Raw genomic sequence first — 10,314 nt, forward strand, 5'->3', positions numbered from 1 at the left:
CCAACAGGATCCAGAATTACTATTAAAGCTTGCCTCCTATAAGTTGTCACATCTTAGTAAAGATGACGTTAAATCTGAACTAAAGAAGAGGTTTTCTGGTAAGTAATTATTCCTTATTGATGGTTTTGACATTGACAAAAGAACAAGGGCACATCACAATTGGGAAGAATTAAATCTAGATGTTACATCAAATTTGTTTTAAAACACACTCAACTGTGATGAGTGGCTATCACCCAACCTCAAAATTGAATTGACTCAGCTTTCATAGCTAATTAACATGCACAAATAGTTGTATGCTGGCTGGAATGCCTATACAGCACAGTACTATAAGAATGTATGTGACTGTATGTGTATAACTGCTTTATTAGAGTAGTATATGCAGCTCATTGATTGATTGATTGATTGATTGATTGATTGATTGATTTATATATTTAACTTCCGAGCAATTGGCTACAGCCATTCTTCCTTGCCCGGAGGGACACATTACAATATATAGATGGTACACACAAAACTAAACAAAGCAAGGTATAACCGATACAAAGACAACCAAAGTAAACAACTTACAACACACACAAAAAAGCATAGATATAGTTACAATCATACTCTAGCTGAGTCATTGTAGTAAGGAACTGTTAAAACTTGATATAGATGTCACATCATATTTGTGGGAACTTGTAACTATATCATCTAAAGCTAATAATTATATGGCATGGGACAAGAGAGAAAGCACAGGATATTTTTGAGAAACTTCTAGCATTGTTTGTTGGGTTCATTAGATTTATAGGTGGTGCTGATTTTGAAATATAGAACAGTCAACTGCTCTAATAGAACATCCAACAGAAATTTATACTCCTCAGTCCTTGATGATGGATAGTGGTTCCACACTTCAGTTTCCATGACATTTTATAGTCCGTACATGTAGTTTACATATACCTATATATGTCTTGTCAAGTCGTAAGTAATAAACAATATCCTGTAAAGATGTTCATGTCATAAATACTCATCAAGTACTTTCTTAGTGAGCAGGGCCAGGATGAAACTGATTGCAATTGATAATAAAGTATTTTTATAGCTGGCCACAGTACAAAATGTTCATCAGAAAAAAAGGATTTCAGTATGAAAGTTTTAGGCAATTGAAATGCACATATCCAAATACAAATATGTATACGGTACTTGGCCAATCACAACGTGACCGGACCTGCGAAAACAGGGCACAAGCTACACCCCATCACACTAAAGGTCATATCTCAGTACAGGAGCAGAATATTTCCATTCTGAAACTTGCATCGTATAGCCGATTAAATGCTTGCTAAGAGTGGAAAATTGAATTGCCATAGCATAATGGTATAAAATGTTATGAGCGATGGGAGTTTAAAACAGTAACTAAAAATCATGTGCACACATACCCTATTTTTGCAGGCCCAGTCACATACCTACGTATACACGTATTCCTTAATGAGAAAAAAGCCATGGGTGATTGTGACTTGCATGATCAACTACTTATTGCTATATAGCTGCCTCTGCCATGTCTATAAAGTGTGTGGTATATATACTTCATGATAGCTATACAGAAACATTCTCATAGTTTTTTTGTTTAATATATATGATACAAAACAAAAGGTGCTGATGGTGCTTGATATTTCAGAGTACTAAACATCTATGCTGTGTATATGTAAAATGACTCATCAAGCTGTAGCTGCATGATTCAATACAAATCAAAGTTACATAACAACACCCAGTTAAGCGTACTTTGTGCTATACAGCTGTAAATAACAGAAGCAATAGCATACTGTATAAGAATCTAGTCACAATTTGGAAATGGTAGGTAAACAACAACAATGGAAGAGAATAGCACTGGAAATTGCATTCAAAGTCTCCATAATCCCGTAAAGTTAGATTAAGCATTATTTTAGACTTTGTAATTTCCTGCCAATCTGCTGAAAATGTCCTGTGTATTCGTGAACCTTCACTAAACCCTGTTCCTGAGAATTTTATGAAAGCAATATCCGCTCATGGAGGGCTGGTACACATTATTTTATTTGTAAGACAGTTGCCCATGCAGGAATTGTTTCAGTGATAGGTAAACTCTTGACACTTCATATTATTGCATATTCCAGAGTCTTGGAGGACTTAACAATTGACCTTAACAATTTTAAAGCTGAACTTAAAGGAAAGATTTGCACAAAGGAAATTGTTTAATTATGGGAGCTTTGAAGCTAAAAAGTATCCTCCTTATGACTATATAAATGAATTGATTCAGAAGCTCAACGTTGACGTGACAGAGAACTTGTGGAACTAACAACACATAGCTAAGTAACTTTTTATGTATTTATGACAGTTGTAAAACTTTAGTATATATATAACTGCTATCATCATACCATCATTGGTCCAAGGTTAATGGTAGATTGGAGTGCTCCTCTTTAGACCATATACAGTACATCACTGCATGTACTTGACTTCAACTCTTCAGCAATTAAACCAGAATAAAGATGCACTAATCTTTGTGTTAGAGCAGGCATGACTGATAACAGAACTGTCTGACTGCTCAATAGAGTAATACAGACAGACATGCATGTAATGATAAATATTTAAATTTTCTGACATAATTTATGATATATATAATAAATTCTCTAGAGTTTTAAATTACTATTTAAAACACCAAAACTGTAAAAAAAAATCTGTGCTTTTCTGAGCTTTGCATTATATCCGAGAAGGCATAACTGAAGTGAATCTTATCAAAAATTTTAATCTTATGTATATGTGGTAAGGAACTCACAAAATTAATGATCATTTTGGCATTAACATAATCAACTGTTCAGTTAATCAACGTATGAATAATTGACCCTCTACTGTGATATATTCTTTGTGGTATATGTACGTGTAATGTTTCTTTAAACAATATTGATAAAATATTTATGTGTGAACAAAGGACTCCACATAAAATAATACAGTTTTAAAAACTCTACTATAGCATACTATTCAACAAAATTTCATCACTTGGTCATATTTCTTGTATGTTACTGTCTCTTCTTTACTTCCTCTTGCAATTAATACTAACTGGGCATCTGCAAGTGCTCGTTGATAAAGCTTTATACGACCTGTGTAACCAGGTTTTGATTCCATATTTTCTGATTCTATTAGCATTTCCATGATATTCTTTTCAATTAATGGATTTGTTCTTAAGGTGATTTTATCTAGTTTCTGTAAACTTTCTTGTAACAGTTTCATTTTTTCTTGCATTTTCTTTTGTATGACAATAATCTCATCTTTCAGTTTTTTAATTAGACTTTCTGTTGTGGCTTTTCCTTGCAATCCCTCTAGATACCTTTTTTTAAGAAGTTCTTGTTTCTGTAACATCATAAAACTCAAATTTATAGCTATTGCTGAAATGATTATTCCATGAACACTGATTCACACATATTCTACATTTTGCATTTTCACCACTGCCTTGCCGAGCACTGGAATTTTTGTTTGTCATCATGGATACCACATGGGTAATGACATGTAGTGTGGCATATAGCACAATTGGTTGCATATTTTCCAGAAGGAAGAGCATCTTTTCTTATTTTTGTTACATTAATTTTATATGTGAATGCTTTATTTGCGTCAATTTTTGCTTGATGTTCTTGTAAAGCATTCATTTCTTTTCTTATGTTTTCGATTTTTTCAATACGCTTCTCTATCTGCTTTTGAATTTCATAAACGGTAGAATCCAGCTTTTTTCTTTGATCTAAGACCTGCTGAGTAAGTGATAAGCTTACTGGCTTTGATTTGAGAAAGCTTGAAAAGAACTGTTCAAATGAACTTGTGCCCATTTCCCAGAATATCCTATCAAGACTCACGGTAGTGAGTCGCGCGGCCAGTAAAGCAGAAACGCGCGCCGCAGACAATAAATGACGCGACCACTACGTGAGGATTTTACAGGAACGAACGTTGTCAAATTCGGCCTTCCTGTAACTCACCCGCCACTTACGCTATCCCTCTGAAACTCTAGGGTTGAACTCATCGTGTCACTAGTAACTACCACACAAGCAGTGAAGCAAATCCATGCCGATTGTTTCGTGATCGAGATTGGCGACATCAAAGGGGAAGTTTCGTTTTTTAAAAAAAAATTTTTTTTAATCGCATGCGGTTAGACGCAACCGCATGTGTATGCCTTGCGTTCCTTTGTGCATTCCAAACATTGATTGCCCTGCTATCGCTTCAGTATTCACTCAATCGCCTCAAGATTCACATCATCGATTTCACCATACATGATTACCCTACAGTCTTAACTTCAGCACCAAACGAAGTTTCAGTCGTCCTCAGTCGACCTAGAGGCCAAATACAAATCCCAGATTGTTGTTTTCCGCAATACTCGCTTGGCATGTAGGGCAATGTATCTTTAAACTGTTCTAAAAGTTTCGTTCAGATTGAAACATATGTTTTCGAGAATGGCTAGTTTGAAATTTGAATTTAGTCGCCCCCACGTAATTTGCTCTCTAAGAATTTTACTCGAAATTTAAAGAATGACGCAAAGCACAACTGCGGTCACTGGGTATTGATGAACTGGCACTCTATGTAGTTAATCAGTGCATATAGCCACAAAGAAGTGTGCTGCCATAGATTATAGTCCACAGATATAATCTATGGTGCTACATACCATCGTTCGTTTTTAAATTTGAATTTAGTCGCCCCCACCGTGACGTAATTTCTCCTCTAAGGGCGTGGCTTAAAGAATGACACAGAGTACAACTGTGGTTACCAGTTGTTGACACAAGCTGCGAGTAATTAGCACATGTAGCTAGCCAATTGTCACCATGCATTATTTCATTTTACAGCACCCCCACACAAAAATTAGACATGTAATTACAACATACAGAGGACACATGAATACCAAACACTTTTCACAACAATAATGTAAGAATTGTACAATAATGACTGTAATATAACTGCTATGAAAATGTTTTCCAGTGGCCCGCCATGGTAGCAAGTCTCACTGTATATTCATCCAAACACAATGGGAGTAACAAGTAAGTATGATGACAAGTTGATATGACTCCATTTGTAGAATCCAGATGAGTGGGTGTTGCTCCAGTATGTCTAAACAGTTAACAAACATTCCTATTATAAATACGTGCTAGAGTTGCAATATAATAGTATAGTATTTAAATGCAACAATACATAGTCTCCATTGCATCACTATCAAACGACACTAAGTGGAGGATATTGTTGCATCTCTAGTATGTACACTCTATCAGTACAACCTGTCTTAATGGCCACCAGTATAGAAAGACAACCTCTCTTGAAAAGCCAATTTCAATTGAGAATTTATACACTGTTACCTCTTTATTGAGTGAAGGTGGCAATAAACAAGTTCCACCGTAATTTATACACGTGATGTGATCCTGTATATTCTGTCAGTGGATGAGATCCACTTGGCCAGGACAAAATGTGACTCAAATGTCCTGGATGATCCATACTCAACCCACTTATGACCCAGTGGCACAATGGAACTGAGTATAGAGAATACATTTATATTTATTTCTAAGATGTGTGGATGTGTGGACACATTACAACACATTACATGTACATACAAGACATGCTACGTACTGTTTTAGCAATTCAAGTCACCAAATTATGTACGGACCAGTCAACAATGCTTCATAGTGCCCATCAGTAAACCTGAAGAAAAGTTACGAAAAATAAAAATTCACATAAGTACAATGAAGCCTCATTAATATGGCCAGCTGTGGAACCAAAAAATTTGGCCTGAATAACAAGGTGGCCTTATTAATGAGGTCATAAAGTACTGCTTAGCTATATTTGGGATCTACTAGAGGTGGCCAATATAATGAGGTGGTCTTATTAAAGAGGTGGCCACTAAGTGAGGTTTCACTGTACATACAGTTCACAATCACAATGGTGAACAATATTAATGGTTAATAATGTACACTGAAACCTGCAGGTCACTTCTTGTGGAAGATTGCTCTCTACACTAAATGACACATTCAGAGATTGTATTTAGATGGATGATACAGTAACACATTGTGACTTCAATACTCGTGATGTGTCAATGCTAGGCAGCAACCATATACACGGCACTGCCAATGCACAACATCACACTTGCTCGCACACACAATTTCGCTCAAGATTTTACAAATTGATAATTAAGAGGTGTGGAAACTAGTTGTTCGCTCGAAAGACTGTGTGGCAGCTGTTTTCCTTCTGTACAAGTGGCCACCAAGACAGGTCCACTGTGGATGAAAGTCAGGCATTAGATATTTGGTATTTTATGTGTTGAAGGCATTCCAGGGCTTCCGGTAGTCTCAAATCTCACCACAGTTTACCTCGGGCAGTATTGTGGTCACCACTAAACCACCGGAATGCTGTGCTATGTTCATCTTATGCTTGGCTACTGTATTGTAGAACTGAAATGGATACTCTGAAAAATATATCCTATGGATAATGACTTCATCACTTTCTTCATCAGGAGCTTATAAGGACCAATAGTGAAACTTTTACACTTTGGGCTGACAGCCAACTGCCTAGTCTTAAGCAGTGCCTTTGGTGCTCTAACAGATTGGCTGCCCCCTTGCTGCCAGCACTCACTGTCTCATACGCTGTCACACACTAAATCCATCTCTATAGCCAGTTAGAACAGTATGCTTCTTACCTTTGTTAAGGCCGCAAAATGCAGCCACCTCTTTAAAAAGCTGGGCCAGAAATTTTTTGTCCCTACGGCCTGAATAATGACCAGTTTTCACTGTACTATTAGTGATTAGTGATCATGGAGGATTATTTATTAAGATACTAAGATATACAAACGCTACAACCTCTAAATATAGCAGTAAATTTTTTTTACCCTGGTCCAATGTCTCGTAATAATTGTGAGAGACTCTACTGTGACAAATACATGTTTATCATGATGAGACTAGGTTAAAACATTATCTTTTTTTGTAATTAGGTTTATTGATTTTGTAATTATTAAGTAGTTCATGTTCCTTTTGTATTTGTTTGTGTGTAATTGTACATGTGAATGTATGTTCTGTGTTGGGGATCACCTTGTACAGGCAGTATTGCCTTTTGTGTTACCCAACTTTGGAAAAATTGATAATAATAATAATAATAATAATAATAATAATGATATGTACTAATCGCCTTTTTACTATTAAGTTTTACAACACAAATACATGTATAGTTAAACTCACCAATTGTGACTAAATCCCTTCAACACGAAAAGACAAGTAATGAGACAACCTTGGAGACAACAGCCTCACAAGCCTATTCTTGTGCGCTTATTTAGTAGTAATATAAATTTTAAAGGCGTTTATTTACAACAGGACATAATTACGCGCTCTTCTATTGTCTCTGTACATACTTGCCTTTTCTTTACTATTCTCATTTCATTTCTCAAGATCTCTTGGCAGGGGCGTAGCTTCTTCACTTGAATCAGTCAATGCTTGAAATAGATCGAGATACTCTAATAGAACAGTCACATTTCTACAAGTGCCATATTTTTATATTGTAAAGTCTGTAAGTAGCTAGTAATTTAAACTATACAATCCGATGCTAAGCAGAAGTTGTAACTATGCTAAATATTGATTGCTGTGTTACAGCTGTTTTGTGACTGCTCTAATAGAGTATCTTGATCGTTTTAATGCAGTACAAGATAAAGGCAAAGTGTTATTAAGGGTTTACTAGTTAAAATGGGTGTTAGTTGACTGTAGTTGCATGCCACTAACAGGGCCGTCCAGAGAAATTAGAGAGCCCAGGGAAAAGAGTTAAAGAGGGGCCCAGGGGCAAGGAAGAGTCTAGATCCTGACTGCTCTATTAGAGTATATCGATCTTTCTTTAAACAGGTATTCAAGGGGCCCCTTTCGGGCTGGGGCAGGGGGAAAAATACTCCAGTTGCCCCCCCCCCCCCCCCCCCATGTGGGCGGCTCTGGCCACTAAAATTACAGTTATATTTTAATATTCTGTCATTGTAATCTGGGGTTTCTGTCAAAACCATGGAAACTCACTTACTGTTATCAACAGTGCATTGCTTATTCTAACAAAAAGTATTGAAATCCCATCCAAAAACAGCTTATAGCTGTAAAAAAAGTGCGCGTCCAAGTAAAGCAGAGTTAACTGCGACAAAAAGTAATGATATCATAATGCGGCCATGTGCGAGGTGTGCAAGTTGTAAAATTAATATTAGCTAATCAGATAATACAATGTTATTGTTAAAGTGTTAATGAGAACTATGTGATGCTGCTATTTTTAAGTGTGTGAGCATCTTCATAAATGCCACACAAATTTAATTCTCAATAAAGCAATGTGTATAGATTCTCTGATAGCAATAAATAGTTTGAGTTTGGCCGTCTTTCCTGTATACGGCAATGCTACGAACAAAGGAAAGGTGGCCAAACTCAAACTATTTATTGCTATCAGAGACTCTATACACATTGCTTTATTGAGAATTAAATTTGTGTGGCATTTATATATGAAGATGCTCACACACTTAAAAATAGCAGCATCACATAGTTCTCATTAACACTTTAACAATAACATTGTATTATCTGATTAGCTAATATATATTTTACAACTTGCACACCTCGCACATGGCCGCATTATGATATCATTACTTTTTGTCGCAGTTAACTCTGCTTTACTTGGACGCGCACTTTTTTTACAGCTATAAGCTGTTTTTGGATGGGATTATTACTACAAGTAACGAAGTTACTGATCTCGTTAGTTATCCTCTGAGTAACGCCTAGCCACAACGAAGTAACGAAGCGTACTGAATGAAGCTTATACACCAGCTTCTTACTTACAATCAAGATTTGCACATTGTCCAACAACGCAATCATGTCACGTGATAAGGTGGTAGTTTCACACGTGACAGCTTAAGGCTGTGGACATAATATGTAATATTATTATAGTTACTTTATTTTATGGGTAATATGTAACTGTAACTAAATATAGTTCAGTTGCAAGTAATATGTAATATGTAACTAGTTACTTTTACAAAGTAACTTGCCCAACACTGAGTACAATTAACAGGAGCAATAGCACACTGTATAATAATCCAGTCACAATTTGGAAATGGTGGGCAAACAGCAACAATGGAAGAGAATAGCACTGGAAATTGCATCCAAGGTCTCCATAATCCTGTTAAGTTAGATTAAGCATCATTTTAGGCTTCATAATTTCCTGCCAATTTGTTGAAAATGTCCTGGAAACTTCACTAACCTACTTGATGATAGCAGTTATATATATATATATATATATATCAAAGTTTACAACTGTTATAAATACATAAAAAGTTACTTATGTGTTGTTAATCCCACAAGTTCTTTGTCACGTCAACGTTGAGCTGCTGCCACGGTATCAATTCATTTATATAGTCATATAAGGAGGATACTTTTCAGCTACAAAGCTCCCAGAATTAAGCAATCTCCTTTGTGCAAATCTTTCCTTTAGTTCAGCTTTAAAATTATTCAAGTCAATTGTTAAGTCCTCTACTAGACTCTGGAATATGCAATAATATGAAGTGTCAAGAGTTTACGAGATGTAGCTATCACTGAAACAATTCCTGCATGGTCTTTACAAATGAAATAATGTGCACCAGTTCTCCATGAGTAGATATTGCTTTCATAAAACTCTCTGGAACAGTATAAGAGCTTGTCTGCAAGTATAACTGAGGTTTCATAATATATACTACCAAAACATGTGAGCTTGTTACAAATGGTGAGGACACTCTCTACACTACCAGCACCACGGCTTCCAGTCAATTTACAGTATGTGAGCATTGGGAAGTGAAATAGTAAGGCAATGTGGCTGTCAGTAAAGTCATGACAGTTCAGGCAATTCATAATACTTGCCATACTAACATGCTCAGTTTTGTCTAAATGCAATGCTCACAAACGACAGCATTTCTGGTATAATCCGATAAGATTTACGTGTCATCATTTTCAAATGGCATTAAAACACAAAAATCTATTGTGGGTAAACTTCACGCTACTGAGTATCTCCCATAACTGCATATGATTCTCCACTTCTGTAACTTTTATTTTCAACAAGTTCAGTTCTACAGCAATTGGCTAGCACACGTAAACCTTGTATAGGCTTTTCAAACAAAGGCTATATTTGTGACTGGATCTACGAAAACCGTTCTTATCGCCCAAGACAGGAAGTTTGATTTTTTCACACAAACACAAAGCTTAATGAATGCACTATCAAGTTTCACTGCCACAGTCGACCAGAGTAAAGTGGTCTGCTTTTGCTGGCTGCTTTTCTAGAGCACAGTGGCGAGCCGTACGAGTGGTCTGGGGTCTTGATGGAGCCCTG

The 10,314-nt window shown here is 36.2% G+C and overlaps 1 long non-coding RNA gene across 1 annotated transcript; it reads right to left on the bottom strand.

Moving 5' to 3' along the window:
- Positions 1–4,979: 4,979 nt before the first annotated feature.
- Positions 4,980–7,302, bottom strand: LOC136239012 (uncharacterized). The gene is made up of 3 exons (XR_010693312.1): positions 7,191–7,302; positions 5,593–5,664; positions 4,980–5,082 (listed from the first exon to the last, which is right to left on the bottom strand). It is a non-coding gene; the product is annotated as an uncharacterized lncRNA (long non-coding RNA).
- Between the last annotated feature and the right edge of the window lie 3,012 nt (positions 7,303–10,314).

Source organism: Dysidea avara, chromosome 11, assembly GCF_963678975.1.
Source record: "Dysidea avara chromosome 11, odDysAvar1.4, whole genome shotgun sequence".
Taxonomy (NCBI): Eukaryota; Metazoa; Porifera; class Demospongiae; order Dictyoceratida; family Dysideidae; genus Dysidea; species Dysidea avara.